The following is a 27,895-nucleotide window of genomic DNA, read 5'->3' on the forward strand; positions in this document are numbered from 1 at the left end:
CACACTTATTTGTAAGCAAACATATTGCATATTGCAGAATAGCTCGATGATACACCGAAATCGATTTAGAAACAGTTTTTTTCACACGCTGACAAGAGTATGACCAGTGATAACATTCGTGCGTTTTGCGCAGTCACTCAGTGTTGGGTCCTTGGAGGGTCTTTTCCTCCCACTGATGCCAAAGTCATTGATCACGGTCCACATCAATCGCGTGTAACGCGGAACCGCACACATATGTAATGTACAATTCATAATTTACCTAACGGAAATTAAAATCCATGTAGTGTTTCATAACTTGAGCTGATGTAATATTCACTTAATAATGCAAAAAGCAGGGAAGGCATCAAACTCGAAAATAAGCGTGATCCCCAACCACATCGAAAAATACATGTCGTTTAAGCTAGGCCAACAGTAATTCATCGATTCATTAAAGTTTCTGAATTCGACATTGGGCAAAGCAAGCATTTTAGCCGAAGAAAATTAAAAATCAGTCTTAAATAATGTCATGTGAATACGAACTTATTAACAAGAAAAGATGTGTACCAATTCTGGTATATGAGCGAGTGGAAAAAATTTGCTGAAGCTCACTTGCCACCGATCGAAATATATTATGCATCGCTGTCACTTGACGCAATCTAAGATACAAATTACGTGCAACAGAATTTGTTACTCACTCGAATGGTAAAGACTAGGTGAATATCCCGATCCATATATGCGTACTGATCTGTTGTTGCTCGCTGATGTGGTTAAAAATAATTTCGTGGCACTGTCATACACGTGTACAAATCTGATCCTGCACATTACTTCCCTCCACCTCCAATAGCTTAGGATGCGTCATTTTCGAAAGCGAAATTCGAGTTGGAATTGCATATCAACGTTGACGAGCATATTTTTATTGGGTGTTCTCTTCTTTGCCGGATTTCTATAGCGAGGCACATATATGCACGCCCCAACAAATGAAAGGTTTACATGTATGAAACTTCTGCCCGAAATATTTTCATCAGATAACTATATCCGCATAACCTATATAATTGGGCAATGATGTAACTGTTGCTGGTTAGTTGGTTTCAGTGGCGTGATCCCATTTTAGCTTCGGTTCTTTCTCAAAGCGTGTGCGATTACAATATCAAAAGTGGCCACACGTACTTCTTTGAAACTGGTTTGGAGAGCGCTGAATATTTTCATGCCACACACGATTTTAGGTTGGCAGCAGAAGCGTTTTCAGTGCCTGGTACATGGCTGTCTCGGTATAAGTGTTTAATCGTCCATTAATCTGGACGTAAATAAAATGACTGCACCAAATATGACCAAGTCTTAGATTTAAACACAATCATATCCAGAATTATATATTGCACGTACGAAGCCTCCAACTGTTTGCATCGATAGCTTGAATTTCGCCATAAAGCTTGGTTGGCTCCGTACATCCGGGTAAATATGGATCTGACTACAAAGGAAGCAAACGAAATTGATAAGGACATTTTCTATCTTATGAACAATTCAGTGTCCGGAAACGTCATGGAGAATCTACGCAGGCGAATCCGAGTCGATCTAGTACGTGATAGTAAACAATACAATCTTTGAAGTCTCATCGCTGACCAGGCCATTTAATCCATAACCATTCATACTGTTGGAGGTGTTGACGTTCAAAGCACACACACACACATACACATAAAAATTAAGAAAATCAAGTTTTCAGATCCAATATATATGTATCGTCCGTCTTGTTCTCGTCGAAACTACTGAAATACGAATTTTACTCTGACAAATTATGTACACTGACACAGACTCGCCGCTAATGCACATCACTACCAACAAATTGTAAATGGCCATGGCACAACCTGGTCAATGCATTTGGTGCACGAATACAAAGCATGATCGGATAATCGTGACTAAATGTATGTGAGTCTGCAGCATATAATTTAATCGACTATACTCAGACTAAAAAATATTATAATAGCAATAGATCTCGCAAGTGCTATTGTTCCAAAGTAGGATTTCAAACATGACATGTACCTGGAATGTCTTCAAGATCGACGGGGATTCACACACGTGGCAAATGCGAAACGATCTCATAAACATGTCATGCACTTAAGTGAGTTTTTCCTAGCATGATACCAAGGGATATACATTCACCAATGGAGTCATTACTTACGCGGCTGGTCATCATGTTGTGATGAATGATAGGTGGACTAGGGTATGAACGTGTTAACAGAGTCCTCAGTGGAAATTAAACATTTGCTTGAACGACGTGAATTTCATCAAAAACAAATGTTCGGCCAGGAGGGTTGGTTCAACCAAGCGACGATGATACCAAACGATAACGTGTTGGTTGTCTTGGAGTATCAATCTGTTCCAAGACAATAAACCCATTAAAGGACCATACTTTTGCTGCTGCAAGTAAATGTTTACCTTCTAAGTCTCCAGGTGCATAGATATACCGCAAAAAATCTGTCTCACAGTGGTTGGAGGCGGCGCCCCTTGTGACAGTCTTTTGTCGAATCAGATTGGCTGGATTTAATTCCATCGTGCTTGTGACACAAGCATGATGGGCTTAAATCCAGCCAATGCGATCTTCATTGTTGACTACTGCTATGATTAGCGGAAGACATATTACTCATTTGATAGTCCACACTTGCCTCATTACTCATTCCTGCGTGTATACATGACCAAATACCTATTCCACGAGTGTTCGATTAAATAATTCCGCATTAGCTTGGTCACGATGAATGTTGAAAATTCAACACGAAATTGTACATGAGTATTGTATAACAACACAGCGAACGAATCGAAATGTATTACAAATATCTTCTTGCAACACTTGTGGCCATGTGAGTGGCGAACGTTTGCAAATGCTCTGTAGTGTATGTGCAATACTTGCAGAATCTTTTTATGTCAGCGGCTCCACGTTTTTTTTCTTGCAGGCATCATCAACAATCCATAACGCATTCTTAAGGTGCGCAAAAGGTTTTGTCTTGTAAAAGAAACAATAAATCAGTATGATAAACCTCACTGAGTATTTTTAAATTAAAACCGTTTGCGTGACATTTTGCTTGGTACTTGGAGATACATTTGCACAGGCTTGTTTGGCCAACCATTTTTAAGCAATCACATGAGTGACTTTTATTGTACTAGCTAATATTACATCGGCGGCTACACATAAACAATACTCGCACAGACTGTACAATATTTTCGATAATGTAAGGCTTTTTGTTTTCATTGCGTTACTATTAGGTTGCCTTTAATGAGTGGAACCTCCAAGAACAATCTTAGCTACCATTCCTCTTTTAACGACCCGTCTTGCAATTCGTTATTCAGCAACTGGTCACGCAATAGTATTGAAGTCATGGAGATGAGCATCATGACTTTGACGTTCACGGCTATCACTTGATGTTTTATAAGCAATGTCATGTCGGTAACAAGCAAAATTAAAACGATTCATCGCGCTTTAACAGGCTTTACTTTACTGAATCGAGTTGTATATCCAGCTGTGTACCGGGCCCACAATAATTGTATCCAGGAAGGTGCATTTCACCAGGGTATTTACCTCACGGTGTTCCCGGTACTTTTGCGAATGCAATCGCGATATCACCGTCGACTTTTGCTTTAATAAATGTCGATTCGTAACTTTGCATCGGACAAAGTCTGCAGTTATCGTTGCAAGTCCAGGCTGTGTTGATCTCAGGTTAGATTTGCGACACGACTTTTCATGCGACATCGTAAACAATATGAAGACGTGATCCATATTATGTCAATACAAGTTGGCCATAAAGCTTGGATGACTCCGTATATTCAGATGAATATGGTCTGACTACAAAGTAAACAAACGAGTTTGAGAAGGACATTTTCAATTTCATGAACCATTTTATTCAATTGCCTTAAGGAAAGGGAAATTAGCACATAAATTCAGAGGTTTTTCCATTATTGACTTCGCTGATCCGTTGATGGATATGATTTTACGAGAACTAAAGTGGGGTCGTTTGTTAGTGACCGACCATGCTATGATGTTATAAAATGATTTTCAAAATACTGCTTTGCAGAGATGGTAAAACCACGACCATCGATTTATTTTCCAAAATCGTTCAAGCCTTAAATATTGACATTCTGAATGCAATCAAAATCTTTCTTTTTGTTTGCAATGATGTAATAGTTGAAGGTCAAGTCAATCTCGGACAAATAGTTTCATGAAGGCGGCACAATGATCACGTTATTTATTTGACTCCACGACAAGCGCATGCACCGAAAATGATTCGTGACAACTCTAACGTGTTGATATTTGGTGGCATTTACAATCGTGACATTGGGATATCTACCAGCGAATATTTTTCCTCAACATTGACATAGTTAAAAATGGAAGATCTTTAATGTTATTCAAAAGGGATGCGCTTGTTCAGGTAACAGTTATGTGGCAAGGTTACAGTCTATATGAAAAGGTACAGGCGTAATCGTGGTGCTTTTAGATTATACCGGTGCATAACACACAGGACGCACAATCGCTGCAAATATAAATATTCCTACGACAAATATTGTATGTGATTTTATGGCAGTTGTACCAGTGAAAAGGGGTAATTGGCTAGAACTGCGTGTGAGTATTGCACCTGGACACGATGCGTCCGGACAGCGTCTGCCAGTCATGTAATTGTACTACGTGATCTTACCTCAGCAGCAACTGCTGGTCTTGGAATGGCTGGAATCATCGTGGGTGAGCCAATCCGAGTTAGTTTCGAGGCTATATCGAAAATAAGCGGTGTCCTTACTGTCGCTATCAAATTAATTTCAATAAGATTACATTCAGGAATACGTGTATATTCATAGCTGCTTGAAGTGGCATAAATCATTCTCAATTTGATTAGTAAACTATTATTTGGCTATCTAGGATAAAATAAAATAGTTAGTATGACTAAATTCGCGACAGTGTTGACGGAAATGAAAAATCACCGACATCACCTAGCACAAATCAGAAATAGTGCAGTTGCAAACAATATAAGTCGAGTAAACATGGCCACAGTTGTAATCGCACAGCAAATTGCCTGGTCGGTAAACTATCGATTAAGAACTTATGGTTGCGTTATAGCAAAAATACGACGTAATATGTATACGCTTCGACTATTTTTGTGGATTAATAATCCAAGGGCTGTGCATTTATGCATTTTGGTTTTCATCCATGGCATGGAGGATAGCGGTTGTGGTGAATAGTCAAGACCCAAAATGGAATCCAAGGCCCCATCATAACACTACTGAAATAGTAGCATAAATCAATGTATTACTAGACTGTAGCTTTCTAAACGACCATTTCTCTAAACCTTACAAGTCATTAAGCAGGCATGCAAACCAAATTCAGAAAAAGAAGTGTAATTTGAAACGGGGAAATTTGACAGGACTAACATTGAGTGTTTCCCCTTCAATATTTATTAGTAAGCCGAGTCGCCTACACAACGAGGACCAATGTACATTTGACAAGACTTGCATACAACTGTTTGTGACGCATTTCAGGCGCAGTTTTCAGAGTTCTTGCTCTCTTTGGCTAGTTAGTCTAAAATGCGTAATCCTAGAACGATTGATAAAAAAATGATGGTTGCAAAATAAAACTACGCTCTTGCAGTTCGACTAATATATATAATACGATAAAGAATGGAGAAAAGTATGCATTTATTTAAAGCAAATCTGATGAAAGCACACACATGCCGTCCTGTTATTTACATGATGATAGAAAACTGAATATTGTTTATGCCTTAATTGGAAATTAATAGATTAGTCTACAGTGTGGCTTTGACATTAGACATGTATGAGATACTCTTCTATGTTCATTTTGTGAAAGCGTTAAAAATGACTACCACGTAGATACCTACATATATAAATGCATGCATACATACATACATACATACATACATACATACATACATACATACATACATACATACATACATACATACATTCATTCATACATACGTACATACGTATATACAATGGAACTAATAGTTGTGCATCAATGTATGCAACTATTTCAGATTGTTAATCGGCTGTCGCTACAATTAACCATATATCATCTGTTATCGGAAAAATTCGCGTACATATCATATGATTTATACTTATATAAAAACAAGCACGAGTGTTATTGAACTCTTCAGAAATTCTACACTTTTTCGTTATTTATATCCTTTGAAATCCTTATAGCTGACTATAATGGAGTTACAGTAATACAAAGATTGATTCGTCTTCCTACAAGTATTTTTAATTATTAACGTGAAATATTAAGTCGGTAAATACTTATTTTTTCATATCATTATTTAATAAATTGAGGGGATTGAATTTTTAACGTTACGTCAGAATCACATATCCTGGGAAGTTTTCCATTAGTTTTGATTCCGGAAACAAAGAGAGCATTATATATATATATATATATATATATATATATATATATATATATATATATATATATATATATATATATATCCGCACACAAGAGTGGGAGGGAGACATTTAATTTATATTGTGTGCTTGAACTTTGTGTCCGATTGAAGATAATGGTTTGGCCAACCTGACTATTCTCCATTGTTTGAAAGATAAATATTTGATCACGACCTTAGAATATAGTTTTGTAAGCAAATGTGTTTGCAATCTGATGGACCGTTTCATTTAAAATGACCCAAATTGTGTGCATACTATGGCATCTGATGTCACGTGATAGTAGAATACATAGGATGAGGTCAACTACTGCTCCATCCTATTATAATATATGTATATGGAATCACTTTTAGTGTGTTCAATTGCTATCATTTTATAAGAATTGCCTATGTAAATTATTCATTAGAATTGTAACGTGCTCATTGACTTTTGGACTAAAAGATTACATTCAGAATACTAAAAACCTGTTCAAAGATATTTTTAATATAGCATTGTTCTACATCAATATTGCTGACAAATCAACTTTTTCAAGACTAATAATCAGGAATAATAGAATTCATTCGGAAGACTAAATAAATTTGGATTTTTGAGAGAAAATTTGGAATTATTAGGCATGGAATTTACAATATTTCAAAGTTCCTTTTAAATCTTCACTTTTTTGCAGGAATATAAAATGTTTGATGGATTTTTAAAAATGTGTTGCTTTTTTCATGCTTTTATATGTTTTTAAAAACAAAATCTAACTCAGTTTTCTCTGCGTAACTTATTTATCCTATCTAAATGTGCCCTATATTAAATTAACCTTGTTTCCGTGAAAAACTACCTTGCACCTAATTGAATCATACATTCGCAATAGTACATGTGATAGCATAGTTTTCCCTCAAGATCTTGCTAAAATCTGCAACTGTCAAAGGAATAAATTGAGCATAGGTACATGTATGCTCTTGATTTTGACTGGACAAGAACATACTTAACACTGGCAGGTAATGGATAAAAATGCTCTACCACAATATAATTAGCATTGTGGCTCACAATTAAATTATCTGAAAAAGTGAACCAGTCTCAGTAGGTGATACATTCTAATCTCAGTAGGTGATACATTCGAATTCCTTCCCTGCTAATACAGCTAAAATTTACAAAATGGCTATTCTACAAGATTTTTCGATGGGCAGAAAATGAAAGTGTAGAAACAAAAGTAATATAAGTAAGCACAAACTGTCAATTTGATTTGAATTTAAATAATACGAACTTCGTATTATTCAGTTGGGATCATACAATTCATTAAACATGGGAATTAGATCTTTATACTAGGAAGAATCCAATAATCTATATACAATAATGTAAGAGCTCCTTAATTTGTAATGTGATATGCATACTTTTGAATATTACTCCTGATAATAATCAACGTCAAAAGCGTCATTATTTTAGCGTGTTTAAATTCTGATAATCTATTTAATATTATTTAGTCTAAAAAAATATCTTAACGGTAACATTCTCAATTCGGATATTCGACATAATGTTATTCTGTGTCAAAAGCATAATAAGTGTAATTCGCTTAAATTAGGATATTATATGCAATATTACTCAGTGTCAAGTGTAACATAACCGTATTAGGCTTACATTCGGACATTCTGTGAAAGATTACTCAGTGACAACAGCATCACAACTGTAATGTCATTAAATTCTGATATTGAATTTTAGAGTACATAGAGTAAAAAGAATAATAGCTGTAATGTGCTTAAATTACTTAGTGAGAAAGCAAAGTCCTTGTAATATTCCTTAAGTTGTAATATTCTTTGTAATATTACTCAGTCAAAAGCATCATAAGAGTATTTTGTTTTAAAAATGGTTATTACATATAATATTGTATGACTGTCAAAAGTATCATAACTATAACATTGTTAAATGTCGATATTTTTGATAAAAATACTCAGTGACAAAAGAATGTGCCCTTTTCGTCACTCTTGCTTCTTCTATCCGACAATTACACCCTCGTTGTTTTTTTCTTTTTGCAATAAATGTGACGTACAATATTTGTGTTTGTGTGTGCTACATATGTTATTATGTCTTTATGATGTTCACACATCAATTATTGATGCAGCATTATTTTGTTGTCGTTAGGTAGGCTTAGTGTATTCATTGTCGTTGACAAAGATTTCTTTATTAAACTATCAGCTGTCGAATTTGCAAATTCGATTTGTCGATATCAATATACTGCATATCATGACCTAGTAATTGATGCTGCGTGGAAATGGTGTGACTTCATTTCTCTATCCCTCTTTCTCTCTGTATTCAGATTTTAAGCTGTATTGTCTACTGTTTTGTAATCTGGGCATATTTTGATATTGTTCACGGCACCTTCCTTGAGGTTTTTAAAGGCGAACTAGGTTTCTGAGTTTAGTTTGTATCATATATGTTGCTAGTTTTCTCTCTATTGGTCTACATTTTATTTCTCTCACTCAACATCTTCGCATCATTAACATAGTTGGAACGCTCAAAAGCCGTCCTAAATATCAGTACATATGTGCATATGTAGGTACCTATGTAACCTTTACTTAACATTGGTTTATATCTAAATAATGTTGATGTTATATTGACAACAGGCTCATTGCATGCACCGACTTCTGTATTATGTGTGTTTTCGTTATAGAATGGGCCGAGCTGAAAAATCAGTAGTTAAATTGATTATTTATTTCTATTTTCAACTGCCACTGTTTGATTTTAACCTGCAACATTCCTATGCATACTTGTACATTTAATTATAGTTGAGTACCCTATGAAATCTTAATATCTCTAATGCATGTGCCTCTTCTGCTCGTTTAGCCAGTTCTTTCCTTGGAATGAGATTTTTGTTCATTAAATACTGGTAGGCTTATTGATAAATTTACAAACATTTGCATCAAAACAGTATTCTTTATCAAGGCATTCATGAGTTCGCGCTTATATATCGCTCGCGCAAATGCCTTCTAAGAGATTAAATTACTCAGTCTCTTTTTTCTAATCAGGGTGATGAACGACAATTTCTTGTCGTCGAACAGGAAAAAGATCATCAGCTCTCATGTTTGTTTCAAAGGGCCATTATTGAAATTGAAGTCACAAAAGTACATCTTTATTAATTCATTAACATTGAGATTCTTATGAGAACATGGAGACCTTTCCTGGTACCTTTCGGTGACGAGTGGTCAGTGAGTTATCAATCTGAAGTGCAAAAGTCATACAGATACCAAATTCTTCGTCTGGCCCATGAAACTCATTTGGCGGGTCATTTAGTGAGTAATACGATTAAACACAAGATCGTGACTCACTTTTATTGGCCAAAAAATCATGGTGATGCTTGTAAATACTGCCCTTCTTGTCATAATTATCAAATGATAGGAAATCCGATTCAGAAGATACCTAAAGGTTATCAGCAATCTATACCTGCATTTGACGAACAATTTTAGCAGCACTATGGTAGATTGTGGTGTCCCTTACCTAAGAAAACATCAAATAAACAATACACAGGAAATTTCTTTATTTCAATATTATAAAACTAAAACTATGCTAAAATCTTCGATGAAGTTTTGTACTCAAATTGGCCTTGCCAAATCTATCCAATCCGTTCCTGTGTCAAATTTTATGTATGGAATTTTCCAGCCTTTAATTTGGCATGCAGCAATTCATGTCAAAAGTGAAAAAAATGGTTGATAGAACTTCAATGCGAGAACTTTTGAGTTTGATAAAAGGATTAATTCTCAAAATATTCTTCAGATTAGGTAATAAGGCCCTTACAAGGTTACGGAGAAAATAAATGAGTTAAAATATAATAATAGTAATACTAGAATGTAAATAAATTAAATGTGTACCATAATGTTGAGAGCGATAGCCAGGTTAATCATGCAATTAATTTAGTTGTAAGTGTCCCACTCAGTGAAGATTTAAGTGAAGGGAATAAGTCCGATTATATTGATTTTGGAATTACAAATCTTCGAACTTTAGAAATTTTGCATAATCTGGACCATACACTTTCCCATTTGCAAAAGGAAGAAAGGAATGAACTCAATCAGCTATTATTTGAATATTAGCACTTATTTCCAGATGTTTCTACAAGAACAATCAAATTTACTATGACGCTGAAATTGTAATTTACAGACCAGTGAAAAAACACAGATACCGGATAAACCCTCTCAAACAGGAATACTTAAAAAAAGAAATGCAGTTTTTGCTAGCAAATGATTTCATTGAGCCTTGTAAAAGTTACTAGAGTTCACCATGTATACTTGTTCCGAAACCAGATCAAACTGTCCGCATGTGCATTGACTATAGAAAGGTGAACAGTGTGACTAAACAGATTCATTTCCATTAACAAGAATCGATGATTGCATTCAGAAAATTGGAAATGCAAAGTATGTCACCAAAATTTTACCCTCTAAAAGGATTTTGGCAAATTCCACTGACGGAAAGGAAAAATTGATTATCGGCATTCGTGACTCCAGATGTACTTTATCAATATAAAGTAATGCCGTTTGGGAATGGTTCGCCAAGTACTTTTCAGCAGTTAATGAGCATGATTACATTTGGTCTAGATAATTGTGATGCTTATGTTGATGATGTCAGCATCTACAACGACGCCTGGAAAGGACATTTAACGAAAATTCGGAAACTCTTTGACTGACTCACTGATGTAAGTTTGACAATTACTTTCTCTAACAGTGAGTTTTACGGTGCACCTATAACCTTTCTGGGACAGATGGCAGGACATGGACATGTTAAACCTATAGATGCTAAGGTCAAGACTATCTCCGAATTCTCTGTCCATATCAGTGTAAACCAACTGATGCGATTTGGGTAGGGCTGGATAATATCAGAAATGTTGTTCCAATTTTTCCATAAGTGCTGAACAGCTGACAAATTTGTGTGGAAGAAAACAAAGTTTGATTGGAATGAAAAATGTCAGGAGGCTATTGATAAGTTAAAGGCCATATTTAAGACTGCACAAATTCATAAAGCTCCAAATTTCAGCCAATCATTTAAACTCTCTGGTGATGTAAGGGATGTTGGGGTTGAACAGTTTTGATTCAAGAAGACAAAAATGATGTTGATCATCCAGTGTGCTATTTTTCTAAGAAATTAAATAAGAACAACATAAATTATTCCAGAATCGAGAAAGAGTGTTTGGTATTGATACTGCATCACAACATTTTGATGTTTATATATGTTCACCTCCTTTTACGATTGTTTGTTTAGTGGTCACAAACCCCTCATGTTCATCAGCGAGATCAAATAAAAAATAAGAGATTATTAAGGAAGCGTTTGTAGCTACGGGATTATATTGATATCAGGCACATCAAGGGGAAAGACAATTTGATAAAAGATGCACCTTCAAGTGTTTATTAAATGTTTTTTTAATGTATACCATGTATCATTCATTAGATTTATTCTTATATCTTTTATAAACCTCACGTATAACTGACAAATAGTAAAAATAAAGCTTTGTTATATACATATTTGTATTTATTTATGGGGTGAGTGTTATATATTTTAATTAATTGTTTCTCTGTTAGTTTTACAATTTTATTTAATTTAATCACATGATATTGAATTGTAACATCGTGTAATGTACTTGAACTTGTCCACAATCGAGTAAATGATACATTATATCTTGTTGTTGACTTCAACTTGTCACCAATTTAGTAAATTAAGCAATATATCTTGTTGCGACATCTTTACGAAATCAGTGACAGATTTGGTAAACAACGTTTTCTAATTTGCTTTAATCTTTTCTTTCTCAATGTAAGAATCAATCAGTTAAGTCAAGGTCATACCCGAACGACAAGATTTTAAGCCTGTGTCAATTGGTAAACAAACTTCTATTATTTCCAAAAGTGTGACCATTAGACCTGTATTGCGTCTTAGTCAGTCTTATAACGTATATCCTGATAAGAATTATAGTCAGTTGTGCTTTAAAGAATGGCACAGTAAGTTGTGTCATATCGTGACCAGCTTTGTCTGAATTAATATTGTTTTAAATTATTTAATTCAAGTGATTAGTTCCTATGGAAATACAAATGTGTTCTTATATCATTTCGTGGACAAAGACATTGACAGGAATTTCACGGAATTCAAAAACTGGAATAATATTTTATGTGATTCAACAAAAGAGCGTTGACACATCAGTAAAACGCTGACTATTACAGAAGTTATCTCCTTCCATCATGAACTTCATTGGGATATTAAATGAGATTCACATAAAACATTTCATTGATATAACTTGTGTTTTCTTAAGTATAGGATTACAATTTGTATCTATAACTCATAAAGGTATAATTTTTACTTCGTGTTCTAGGGAAATAAATGAAGTGGTAAATAGTACAAAGTTTGTTGTTTTCACAAAACTCGCTTAAACAATGCCACATGCAACACATTCTCTCATTTTTAAATGCTTAGCTCGTTTAATACCGTTCTAGTCTCTAAATTATTACAAAATATCCTAACTAAATTCATCGATTTTGAATTAAAGATTCAACGGAAATGTAATAGCAATCTTGAAACACTACACTAAATACAGTGTCAGAAAAAGTGAAACATTCGTACTACAGCGACAAAATAAAAATCATACCATTGTGATGTGCGAATTCCGGATATCATTCCTTCATATGATAACACGGATTAATATGATTTTGTATCAATTTTCATACATGAAAATTATTATGGTATTAAAATGTTGGACGCTTATGGTGTGAATAACTTGGGTAAATTATGTATAATGGTTATTTGAATTAATTATGACATTACCAATATTTAACTTAATTTGATAGGATTGCACGAAAATGACCAACGTATCCTAACTTGCTATGAATCAATAAATGTAACATACATATCATGTTACAAATACGAACTTATCTGTTGATTTCAACTCTGCGCAGGCATAATAATGGATAGCCATTCCACCCATATATATATATATATATATATATATATATATATATATATATATATATATATATATATATATATATATATATATATATATATATATATATATACATATATATATATATACATATATATATATATATATATATATATATATATATATATATATATATATATATATATATATATATATATATATATATATATTTGAAATTTGCACGTGTCTTACATAAATTAGCAGCTGATAGAAACGTGAGGATGATGTACCAAGATCGCATCAGTAAATAGGTATGTTGCTCTTTACTCGAAATTTAATCGGACGATACTTTGTTCTGTGTACTATTGAAATCATAAAGGTATACAATATTTGTTCAAATCCAGAAAACTCATTACTTATCACTCTTGTCTATTAGTTGAACTGAATCCATCTATTCCTTATATTTATCCCTCTCTCTGTATCTCTGTCTCTCTCTCCCTTTATATATATATATATATATATATATATATATATATATATATATATATATATATATGCAAGCAAAGAAGTCGACTTGTATATGATAATGAAATGAAATACTCCCCAGTAATGTAATGCATAACCAATGTAAAATTTTGAAATATATATTTGATTTTTACGTGCTGTTAAGCCTATCTTATCAAACAGTGACAATGATATATAAAATAATCGAGTTTAGTTTTATTAATTACTATTTGTTTATTCAAAAAATTATTACCTTTTTTAATAATGAGCACTGAAATGTAGGCTAGACTTTATAAAAGTGACGACAAACTTAAGCATAATAAAATATATTGTTACATACGACGGGTTGCCAAGTAATAATTTTCTCCTCATTTTAAATAATCTGATACAAAGATTATGGTAGGAATGTAGTCTCCATTATTCATTACCCATTATTAGATTAACACGTGCGAAACGTTTTGTCGAATTTGTAACGCTGTATAGTTAGATAGAACTATAAAGCTGGTTCACATTGAACTCTTCCCAAAAAATATTTTCCAGATATTTTATGCTTTATAAACACACTTCACCTTTTTGTTTCAATGTACGTAGAACCCATAAAATTGTCAGCTACATCTACTTACGTAACATAATGATGTATGTTGATCGTTAATGTAAACACTTACCAGTGGAAAGGAAATTAAAAAATGCAACTAATGTTGTATCATTATTCAAATGTACTATACAGACAGCAAGTTTCATATGTTCTATCATTATTCCGACGCACTATTAGAGGAGCATTTTCCATAAGATGTAATAACTCAAGCTCCTGCATCACACCGACCGAAATCAAAATACATAATAGGATGATATTATATAATATATCTATAATGGTAAGACAACTTTGAATATAACAACTTCGTGTCTTGTGTTGGCTTCCAACATTAAAGCGCTTATGCTGACTTTACTCAGGAACACCTAAATCTTTACACTGAATAAGTCTGCGTTATTTTAATAATTTGCTAGTATGAACAAAGTTCTCACTTATATATGAGGTTATATTGGATTGGTTTAGTCATCAACAAAATATCATAAGACAAAAGCAATACTGAATATCAGTACATCAAGAGAAATGTGCCCCAAAAAACAATGCTTGGACCACGTTTACTTGTACCATAATAAACGACATTGTCATTTAAATGCATTTGATGGAAATTGTTTGCAGCCGACACGTCATTATTAATGAATAGCAATTACACAATCCTAGTAGCTGATGCCTTGAAAGAGGACTTACATAAACACAGTAGGTGGGCAGATCAGTGATTAGATCCATATATTTTCACAAGGAATATCACCAACCACACGTAGGAATGACATAATGATATATCTATTAGGAATATCAATTATCAACATAACTGGGTTTACCTATTGCCGATATTAAAATCTAACACTTTTTTATAAAATAAAATGTACTGTGGTATGACATTTAGAACTTCCTGGGCCTTGATTGCACCACATGCCCCACATGCAAATAGTATATGACATAATGAGAGATCGAACGCAACACGTACTGTATCAGGAACATATATTTGTTTCAAAAGGAGCTTTTTGTCTGTTTTCCATTTACACATTCATAACAGCTTTCATATACAAGTTAATTCGTTTACGTTACACTTCAATATTAACCTAGAACAAAATCTTAAATTGTTAATCTCAAGGTCAATTAGGAAACAAAATCATCTGCTAGATTGTATCTCCTGATTTCTTTAAATATTAGATATACATGAAAAGATACAATAAATGCGTTAAACAAAAAAACAAGAAACTTTTTTATTTCAAATAAAACTGCATTTGAAGTTGTCATTAAATTGCAATTTTAGCCTCTAATTGGAAAGATGTCCAGGGGGAACTCTGACTGGTGTAAGAGGACTTGCAGCTCCTAAATATATTCATAAGGAAACTGTCAGATCTACACACAGCCGACCAGCCTACGTAATACACACTTTGCAATTAATTAAACTTTCTTACTGCGCGATTGTCTTTTTACTTTCTGAACCATGACACCTCATCGTTTGTTGACGAATGTGTACTAATATATATCGTCTAGTAATGGAAGAAGGAACCTATGCAATATTTAATGTATATTTGAGGATTTAACCACACACTTCCCGTTCTCTAATCTGTATTGGGATAATAAAGACAAATTCCATGACTGATTAGGGATTAAATGCTCCGATCTACAGTATGACTGTAAGGCGTGTATTTCATATTTCTCTTTTCGCATGCATCGAGTTATCTTAATCCCATGAGGCATATGTAACACCGACTACAGGCCTGATATTATAGTGTGGTCTAGAGGTGCCAAACAAGTGACATTTTTGGAACTGATAATGACATGGGAAGGTATAATGGAGGAGGCTTTTGAGACAAAAATGGCCAGATATCAGCTCCTCGTCCTTAACAATTGTGTGGTGGATCTGGAGTCAACCTTTGTAAATACGGTGTTGTGGCTATGCCGGTACAACCCCTTGGCGTGCCATGGGATCATCCGGTTAAGTGGACATAGCTGCATAAATGAAGTCACCACATTGGCTAAACAGGTCCTGCAATACTAACATTTGATCGTGCACAAGATGAGTTCCATCAAATCAGTCGGCACAGCCCGGAACAACGATGTGGGTCAGCGCGCTGACACGCTCGTGGAAATGGGATCCTCTCCATAATAAAATATCACCCACCTGTATACATCTGTCTATCTATATATATCTCTTTCTCTCACTCTCTCTTTCTCTCTCTCTCTCTCTCTCTCTCTCTCTCTCTCTCTCTCTCTCTCTCTCTCTCTCTCTATATATATATATATATATATATATATATATATATATATATACAGATATGAGCAACAAGTTGTTGATCAAGGTATACAACTGACTCAACGTCTGAAGCTGTGACAGTTGGTTTAGATATAACTACCAGAATATACTAAAATGACACATGTAAACGGAATATCTAATGTAATATAAACAATTGGAAAGCTGGCTCAGTATTTAAATCAAATGAAAAAAGCATTTACTACTCATGCACTAAACTAATATGCAGCTGGTTTTCTATCCAGGAATAAATGTAACCAGCAACGAATTGATGGCCTTTGCATAACAAATATATATTTTGAAGGTAGAAAATATGTTGTTCAATTGAAGATAAATGTGGATGTAGGAAACATATATAAAGAGGTACATGCATTCAGCCACTTATCTTGGTCGTGTACTTCCAGAAAAACCCCTTTCAATAGGATTAAAATGTACCTCTCATTGCAAATAGTTCCGATGTTTATCTAAGTATACAATTGACACTGATCATAGTTACGTCACGAATTACGGAATAATTATGCACGTCAGCCACGTTATTTCATTGTCATGCTTACAGGGAAAATGTCTAACATAATTCATATTAATAGAACAAATATGAACAGTTCATTTTAGTATAACCAACTTAATAGTATCATTGATATCATATTTGACAAGATTATTGTGTCAACAAACATCTTGAAAACCCCAAACAGGCTCCCACAAACCTATGTTATGTAACAATACACGGTTTTTACGTTGTTGACAATACAAAGCTTACAATTTACAACCTAATGTGATAGCTTCCGCAAGGAATTCTTGTATAAACATGTTTCCAGAAGAGTAAAAACATGTCTTTCAATGTATATATAATTCGTTTTACGTGTGCAAACTCCATTAGTCATGCTATTCGGTTGATTGGCGATTGTCTTAACTTACCGTTACGATTGGACTAGGTGACTACTCAATTACTCCTGATTACTCAAAAGTAGGTCTTAATGGAAATGTGTTCCTAATTTGTGCGTGTTAAGTTATTAGATTTTGTATTGTGCCAGCATCAAAAGAACATTAACATAGGACAAATTACCTCGGAATTTTGAATGATAACAAACTGTTCATACGTTTTGAATCACGTCATAAGTGTGCATATTAACTAAAGCAACCCTGCGGTCATAAATTAAGTAACATGAAAGAGGGAAAACCAACAAGGTTTGTAAAATTCTTAAAATAATCTATTTATCTAAACTACAAAGCTAACAATATAAAAGACCTATCATTAGTGTGTATTAACACCCAAATAGTATATCTCATTTGCAGAAGAATAGTGTATATCCTGTGGTGTTCTAAATGAAGTCAAATCTTCAATGTGCACGTGCACCAGTAGCCTAGAATGTAATATAATCAAAAATGTCTTTAAATGAATTCAGAGTAAATTCAAAATAATTTAGTCTTAAAGTGTATGAGTAATTTTGTACTTAACATCAATAGCTAAAATAAAGAAATCCTCTCAAATACTAATTCAGCACAATTAGATGGCTGACTCCAGTTCAGATGATTAAGATAGGGATAAATATTTATGTTACTCACTACGTGATATAGGCAATTAAGATAAAATTTCATACAAAAAGTAAGACACAATTTCAAAACCAGGTTGAGCATCATACATTTATTTCCATCGCGTCAGAATTAGTATTCTCATACATAACGGATTTTGAGGCATTTGCCCTTGATATTTTTCAGTCACACTAAGGAGAATTTTAATGATATATATCCCCGTCTTTCTGTGCTTCAAGCGTCAATTTGTGAGGACCCAGTCTTGATTACAAACGCTGTTTGCGATTAATATATACTATATCAGACATTATTTCCAAACGGAAGGAAATACTACCCTTGCCGCAAGATGTCCGTATCCGCCAGTCACTCGAACCAGTGAGATTGGGAACCATTATCTTGTCAGGGGCTCGCAACACTATCAAAGCATATTAAGCATATTAAGCGACGTAGTATCCTCTCGTCATGGTGAGACATTACAAAGAAAAATATTTTGCATTGTTTTCGAATGTGAATGTCTATCATTGGTTGACGACGACAATGTAGTACACATAAAGTACCAATAAATATTGTTTTGCAAGTTCTAACAGAATTAAACATGGATGAAGTAGAATATAGTGCCTTAAGGTCTCACGGTGTTATCGATATGCAAAAATGAAACGCAGTCCAAATATGAAAGAACATAATGTGGAGAATAAATGGGTTTCGCTGGTGAAGATTGGTTACTAAAGAATGTAACATTTAGTTGAAAGAATGTTGAGGGGATTTATTCGAGTTCTTACTAACACCAATAGAGTCACTATTATAGTGTTGGACTTTATATCTTTTTCAAACCTGAATTTGAAAAAATCATTACCGAAATTAACAGCGGACACTTTAATGCGGAAGTGAAAACACGTGATTTATAAATATTTGAAATATGTATCTTACTTATCCTAACGTTAATATTAATATAGGTCATTTATCTTAACTACAAGACATTGTAGATACTTAACGAAAATAGTTTTCTTTCAGACATGCTAGATATTACACTTTGTATTGTTCGAACAATCACTGAATATTTAAAAGATAATAAATAGAAAGTCAAGCAAGCTTAGAACAGATCAACCAATGAATTAATTCCCTAAATTAAAGTGCAAATATAATGTGATAATAGTCTTGCATAGTTGATGTGCCAGCAAACTTGATATTTCAGAATTATATAATCCAGAATAGTTTTGAATGAATTCACAATCATCCTGAAGTAGCGTTAAAGTCAATAATGCCAACGTGCCCATTGCAGTTCCAATAAATAATATAAAAACAAGATGCATCCCCATATTAACTTCGAAGACAAATTAAATTAAATACAGGAATTATGAATGTTGCTTTACTTCGGAATCATATACATCTCCACATGACTTTAAAGTCGCAATAGCATTTTCCCAACGTTATCTAATGGTAAATTGCCCTTACCTGCAAACAAATACGTTTCCAAAATTTTCGAAGGCAGAAACCAAGGCTGGGTCTTTAAATCCAACCAAAATAAACATATATTTATAACTTACAACAAGAGAAAAACACGAGATCGGAGAGGTAGGCCTGTCTCAATGATAGGCCAAGTTACGAATACAAAAAAAATATACTTACAAATAAGTATAAGTTCCTCATGCGATGTAATTTCAATGTTACAAGTACCTGATAATAAGTGTTTATACAGATTAATTTGCACACAGGAATAAGCGAGTAATTAATGTTTGAATATTTGTATATCTTCTATTATATCTTGCAATAATCTAAGTGTTCTTTCATGATACTGACATAATATGATTTCTTCACTGTGATGTTTTCATTAAACAATAGTTCTAAATTAATCATCATATTAGTTATAGTTAATATGTATCATTATACGTAACATTTCACGCGATAATGTACACAAACATGTCTCAATGATATAATTTCATGCTAATGAAATGTATATATTTTTTCTAGATGGTTCCTGTCATGCGGCTTTTATCATCTACGGATTATACATCAGGTATTGTAACATTTGTATATAGAAGAATAATACACTGATGTCAAGACAAATGATGTAACAGTAGCTTTACATTGTTGCATGAATCAAATAAAAAAAATCTCTAGAAAATTACATTACTGTACAATAAAGGATGATAATATATACAATGTTGCCTATATAAAAGGTCTGATAATGACTATAACGATGGTGAGAAAAATTTGGAAACTGGACTGACATGCGAAACAAGTGATCTTGTGCAGCTAAAGAGGAATAATGTATTTAAAGAGGTGGATAGAAAGGTAGTCAGTAAGGGTAATATTAGAGAAATTATAATTATATATAGTTACATATAATACATTATTCCTTGACTTTGGTAGAAAAAAATTCATGATTGAGCAACTCCCAAATATGAAATATCTGAAATATCTGATGGGATAACAAAGGTCCTAGTATTAGAAGATCCTAATCTCCGCTGTGTAGAAGGTGATATTGTCCAGTGTGATAAAACTTTGAAACACCGGAATGAAGACATTCAGGGTACATAACTACGTATAAGCTCTAAGATTAATATTACTCAGTTACAGAAAAAAATACTTTAAAAGAAAAAAGAAAAATCTTGTATGTGGTCTTGCACAGTAACGTGATACCATTATTTGGATAGTTTCGTACTGGAAGCAAACACATTGAAGTATAAGCAATACTGTCCCATTGAAACCCCCAAGACGTACAAGAGATGACGTAGTTCACGTAAAATTTTAATTGTATTTTTCAAGAATAGTCAGCTTCATAAATCGTATCGTTCTATATATATATATATATATATATATATATATATATATATATATATATATATATATATATATATATATATATATATATATATATATATATATATATATATATATATATATAATTTGTTTTCTTTAACCATATGTTTTCTAATAGTATCCATCTTTCTACTACAATTTCTTCGAATAAAAAACTATTCGGATTCCACTTCCAGTTATTTTAGTATCAGGTGCTAATGTCAACAGACCATATATAAGGCATTACTGAGTCAACCCCACAAACTATATTTTTTTGTACGAGAGGTGAGATTTTCATTGTAAGGTGATTTAGTGTAAATTACTAAATATTATCTGATACAAAAGGGTTTTTATAGCCAAAAGTAAAACAGCAATCGAGAGACAGACAGACGGATATACATAGAGGCCAACTACAAGTAAATATACAACTGAAGAACTACTTTAGTACTGGAATTAGACGAATGAAATTACATTGGGGATCAATACGCAATTTGACCCGACCTTTGACACGTTTTGTCGGTTAAGGCAACAAAGCATCCCTCAAAGCTGGACATATAGATATTAGACCTTGTAATGACTTCCATAGCTGATGTTCTCGAGTACACGTACATTCTGCCTTCATTAAGATATAATTCCTTTTATCATTTATCAATCAATACATTGTGTCCATATCTAAAAATTATTTACCTAATGGTGGGAATATTTTCAAATATAGCAATGCTGATTATTTGTTGTTTTGAATTAGTGAATATGAATAGGAATGTTGCCACGCTGAGCGAAAACATATAATTAAAATAGTAGTGAAAAGACCAATAAGAACTTCTACAAGATACCTAATGGGTATATCAATTTACGAAGCATACTGAGAATATGGAAGCCAAGTTAGGGCGAAAACAAAACTTTCTTAACTTTGAATCGAGAAGGCTTCTGGTGAATGTAGAGATATAGATGAACACGTAATTCTTTAAAAATATATAAAAACAAGCTAGAAGCAGCAGAGACCGAGCAAATGGCATTGAGCGAACATGCAAAATGTAAGCTGTGACGAAGAAAAATAGACCGATAATTTTCAAGTTTACATAGTTCAAAGACATTACTTCACGTGCTTGTGTTGCCCGGAATAAAATTAATCCAGTTTGAGTTACTAACAGATGCTAGGAATGTTAATAAGATAGCTACGGTAAACTATGACAAATTTATTATTGACGATAGTGGATATGTATTTGATTTACATTTGAATGGTTTAATGTGTGACTATAAAGAACTTGCCTTGTATAAATCAGTAGTTGAATGATGAAGCGAAGATGACATACCAAGATCACATCGACAAATAGGTTTGTTGTTCATTAGCAAAAATTTAGTCAGAATAAACATTGGTTATCGTTTGTCTTTAAATCAAGATATCAAAATTATGGTTATATTATGGCACAGACCCACCTTTATTATTACAAAAAAGTATATCTTGTACAAATTTCAAAACAATTTCAAAATGCTATATACATGAAGTATGTTTGTATGTGTGTGGTAAGCGAATACAGGTTTAACTAAAATAAATTAATGTATAAGTTTTTTCCTGTGTCTGATTAGATGTATGCATGGGCATTCTAATATTACTGTGTTACAGCTATTAGGATGCATTATAATGGCGTCACTATATATATTATCACGCAGCCTCTGTATGTGTATATACTCCCTCTACATTATTGAGCTTATCTCACCACAATTGTATTTTTATACGAATAATGTCTTGAGTGCTTAAAGAATTTTAGATGTTAATATAACTAGTATAACTTGTACTGCTCGTTTAAATTTCATTTTATCTCGCCAAATACACTGTAAAACGTTATTCCAATCATCATTATTTGTTATGTTTGCACGGATTAGAATACAATGCATTGTTACAGAGTTAGGTAAAACTATAGAGAATGATTACAATTCACCCATACAGCAACACGATTTTCCAGACAAAATCGCCTGATACTTCACAACAAACTTCATAATTTTTTTCTAATGTAAGCAGATCCCATGAAATTTTCTGCTATGTCTACTTTTGTAACATTATGATGGATGTTCATCGTCAATGTAAACACGTACCCTAAACTGAAAGGAATAACACATACACCGTTTTGTTGGACGGTTTGTAGTAGATAAGACTATTACGCTGTTTATTGTGTTGTCACTTAGGACAAATCATCAGTATACTCTTTACTGACACGTATTGTTCTTTGCACTCGCAACTACCAAGCGATTATTCTTACCAACACTAAGTTGATACTATTGATAGCTACATTTTTGTTCAAATTTTCAAGGTCTTAAATACGTTATTGTAGCTTTCAGTATGGAGAGATCTTACCCTCGTAATGTACACATATCAACTAAGTCCCCTTATGTCTACTAATTTCTGTACAACTTTCTTTCCTTAAACTACTTATATAATTATGCAAATAATCTCTTACAAGAAATTAGGAAGATACAATTTAGCAAAGATAAACATATATTTTGAGTAACATTCTTGGCAGACATCCAAGTATGTCAACTCATACTTTTGACATGTTACTATGTTACTGGTTTCGACTAGCGAAAAGTCTATCTGTGTTACTGCTTATTATATCCACCAATCCAGTTTATAAATATATCTACACATGTCCGGGAGTTAATTTCATTCAAATATATGTACCATTGTGCTTGAAAAGAGTCCGAATAATGTCTCTCGCTAGTGTAAACACAGTTATTCGAATGAAGAAGCTATAATAATCAATGATAACGGAGAAGGTGGTTACCACAGTGATTATCAATTGTCAACATGCAAACACAGGATAAGCAACGGCAAGAAATACCATATGCAACATCAACTCGGATGACAAAGACAGGGATTAGGCGTCATAAAAAATTAAGTTAACACAACTAACATACAATACGGGCCTCGGAAAGGTTAACAATTCATATTAACGGCTAGTTCTTATTTCAAGGATACAAGTAGACAGTTGTTGGGAAGAAATGATAAAGTGTATCAGAAAAAAGCATTGGAATAAAATATGTATAGGTGAGAAACCAAACATATTAAAACATTTTATTGTAAGCGGTGTCTGATTTTTAAAAGGTTTCAGAGAATGGTTATATTGGACAAGAATTATATAAGCAATATAATAGTATGAGAATTATATTGATAGGAATAATGTTCGTTATTAGCGAATATAGAGAAACGAGCGTAATACACCATACATAGATTATGTTTCAGCAGTTAATAATCTATCCCACACTTTTATGAAAATTGCCTCTTTACGTCGCCGAGTCTCTGAGTATACCTTTCGTTAAATGACTTGGAACATAAAGAAGTACTTTTAGATTCCTGTTATATTTTCTCTTCAATAAAAGGAGTAAACATTACAGTAACTCAATGAGTAGCAGATTATTCCCGATTATCTTAATATCCTGGACACTATATGTCACGTGTTTAAATATTTCTCAAGTTTGGACAGTAGGCTAACGGTGAAATTTGAATAAGACTGAAGGGCACGTATTTCGGGATATCGCATATAGAAGGTTCATCAATAACTGGTAAAATATAATACTTGATGTAGGGCTAAAATATCTAGATAAATATCAATATATGTATATGGATCCCTTTTGCCATCAATGCTAATTATTTTAGCATGTTGCTTGAAAACAATGTCAGAATTGGAGAAGAAAATAATATTGGAAACGTTTTGCCATGAAAGCATCTAAATTTCTGACAGACCATATACTATTACAAAAAGTAAGTTTAGTGATTATGTCCAATATCTCTATGAATATATGATGTTATGATGTAATTGTGCAGTTGGTCACGACATGTGTTCAAAACACGACGAGGAATGAGAGCATAATCAAATAAGTAACCTGCAAGATAGCATGGACAGAACAGATGAGTATGTATCAGAAAGGAATAAGCACTGAACTTTTAACGCAACAACATGGGGAGAAGGAGCAACTATTGTGTATATTGGAGTTATTGAAGTTAATGTAAACATATAGTATATGACGAGGCGTCAAATTTTCTGCCGTTAAAGTGACGTTGTGCGTATACTAATCCGTTTTCGGAACCATTAAACATACAAAACATATTCACGCGAAAATGCGGCAGAAACTTAGAGAATGGAACTAGTCTGATGGTAACAATGCTGCGAATATATGTCATAAGCGAATGAAAAAGGGGAAACTGTTTTGTCTGAAAATTATTTTGGCACACAACTTATATTTGGGACGTTTCTTGATTATAATCACAACTAACACTTTGTAGACTTTATTCAAAACTAAATATTTCCCGTATACCGTTGCATAATCACTATGACTATACCCTTTATTTAACTCTATCTCTCTCTTCCTTTCTCCTCCCCTAGAGCTACATTTGAAGCTTTATTGTTCAAATGTGTGCAAGCTTTATTCATTATACCATGGCACATTCACTCTAATTACTTGCGTCATATAACTATCTATATATCTCGTCTTCTTTAATTTTCGAATATGTGCACGTTAAGCACATTTTGTATACTGCATGAAATACCATCAATGATAATTTAAAGTCCCACGTTGATTCTAAGAAATATATGTGGTCATTGTTCCCTTGTTCGGTTTATTTGTTTCTGTTTTGCTTATATCTCTCTCAGTGTGTGCATACTTTGAATAGTTGTATCGGTTAATGTATAAAATCTTCACCAGTAGGATAACGTAAATATATACAGAAGTCTGATAGGTGAAGCCACACTTTCTAAATATCCATTTATATAAATTTGTTTTAAATTAAACATAGTTACTGGTTCAAAAAAAATGACATATCAAGTTTGTCTCTTCTTTTCTTACCAGATTTATATTCTACCAGGACATATTTTGCATCCCAGTTATCTTAATCACCTTATTACCTTGGGTAAGATTTTGAATAGAAACAATTAATTTATAGCACTTAATATAATCTGTTTTTATATGTGGCATAATAATGATCCAGTCAGAATGTTTTCAATCGTGTTCACAACGTTCATTGGAAATACAAGCAATCTCCTTGACGAGTTGTTTAAAATAATGCCGCCCTGTTGAGATTGAATTATGTATATTTCACATCTCCTTGACGAGTTGTTTAAAATAATGCCGCCCTGTTGAGATTGAATTATGTATATTTCACATTGTATGATATGGACAGGTCATGACATGTAATCTCTAACCTTGTTTGAGCAAACTGGCCGAAAGAGGGAAGCTTGGAAACGACAAATTTACACTGTTGAAATATTTAATACAAAACTCGATCAGATCGGAACATCATTAATATGTCATCATTCCTTCTTTTAGATCTATGCAGTTTTCATGTGGATAGAACTTTCGTTGTTTGTTGATGATGTGTTAAATGGTCAACACAATGGAAACTTGCATCAAATTGAGTTAGCTTTTCGAAAGGAAAAATCAACCACATATGTGATATCCATTTTGAATGCTGATAAAACAGAAGTTGTAAATTCGGAAATTCAGTTCAGTTGGGCATCCATAGATTATACAACATATTTAATGTTCGCTTTTTTTGAATAGTTTAATATGGTCTGAAGACATGATATAGACAAGGTCATGTAATCTCTAACGTTTATTGATCCAGAAAACAAATCCATACTCAGAAGTTCACTCAAAGTTTTTTTAGTAGAATCAAACCATGAAATGGGAATCGTTGTAATAGATAAATGGCGTATATGACAATAAGTAATATGAATTTCTTTACTGTGTTAATGACGTCTATGGATGAGAGCTATGAAACAGACATCGCATGTCTGCTTTCCACTTGGTTCGAATATGTGTCGATTTCGTCTATGCTATGAGCCAAGTATTTAAAGACACGAGGAAGAGTAATTTGTATGATGTAATAAGAGTGTGCATTCGAAATGTAAGATATGGTATGTCAATGAAAATGTCATTGTTCCTAGTACAGCACAAATTGAAACCCGTTAAAGCCTTGAATAGTTTGTTAATGGAAATGTCAAACAGTTTTCATATAATATCTGACTATAAAACCAAAGGGCTGTACTTGTATATTTCAAAGGCTCTGATCAATGGGTTTATCTTCGGATATGGTTTTGCCATAATGGTGTAAAACTAAACCTTCGAAAATGACTTTTCATTTTGGTATGAATCAATCTGTATACACATTTGTTAATAAACATATATTATTCAGTTATATCCGCCAAAATTGTCGTGCTTTCCTCTGTCTTGAAATGATTGTGATGGCGTTTACTTGTGGCATATACAATTTGTATATTCAAAAATCTATGAGTATGGCGATAACAAGGGAAACATCGGATTTTAGTTTATCTCAGAGAAAAATGTCCAACTGACATCAAACTAAGCACAAATTTATAATGAATTATTATACCTTAACAATAATTGTCTAAAATATATGTTGAATGTGAATCAATATTCTGCTGGTCAAAATCATTTAATTGTACGTCAGGGTGGTAGCTGATGTCGACACTTAGAATATTCTCCCACGACAAGGTTGTTACGGCCCAATAAACATAAAGTCGCAAAAATGAATAGACTGAAGTGTAACGTAACGAACTGAATTAGAATCACAATTATACGAGTCGTTTTGATGTGATCTATGTAATAAACATGGCTTGGCAATTCGCACATTATTTCACGCAGAAACAAAGAAATAAATCGAAATCAAGCATTAATATCTTAGAGTATGCATTTTGTGGCCCACGTGTACATGCATTTATTTACATGCCACGACACCAGATCTTCGCATATTAAGCAACTTCACTATCCTTAGTTTAACATTGTCAGCCTTTTCACAATACTAAGTAAACATTTCCAAAGAATTGTTAGGACTTAATAATGTTTGTCTAAGACGTTATATAGAAAGAAAACCATGATTCTTCGCATCAAAATAATTGAGTTATACGTG

The sequence above is a fragment of the Sinohyriopsis cumingii genome, unplaced genomic scaffold (assembly GCF_028554795.1).
Source record: "Sinohyriopsis cumingii isolate HCF-2022 unplaced genomic scaffold, ASM2855479v2 utg000426l, whole genome shotgun sequence".
Classification (NCBI taxonomy): Eukaryota; Metazoa; Mollusca; class Bivalvia; order Unionida; family Unionidae; genus Sinohyriopsis; species Sinohyriopsis cumingii.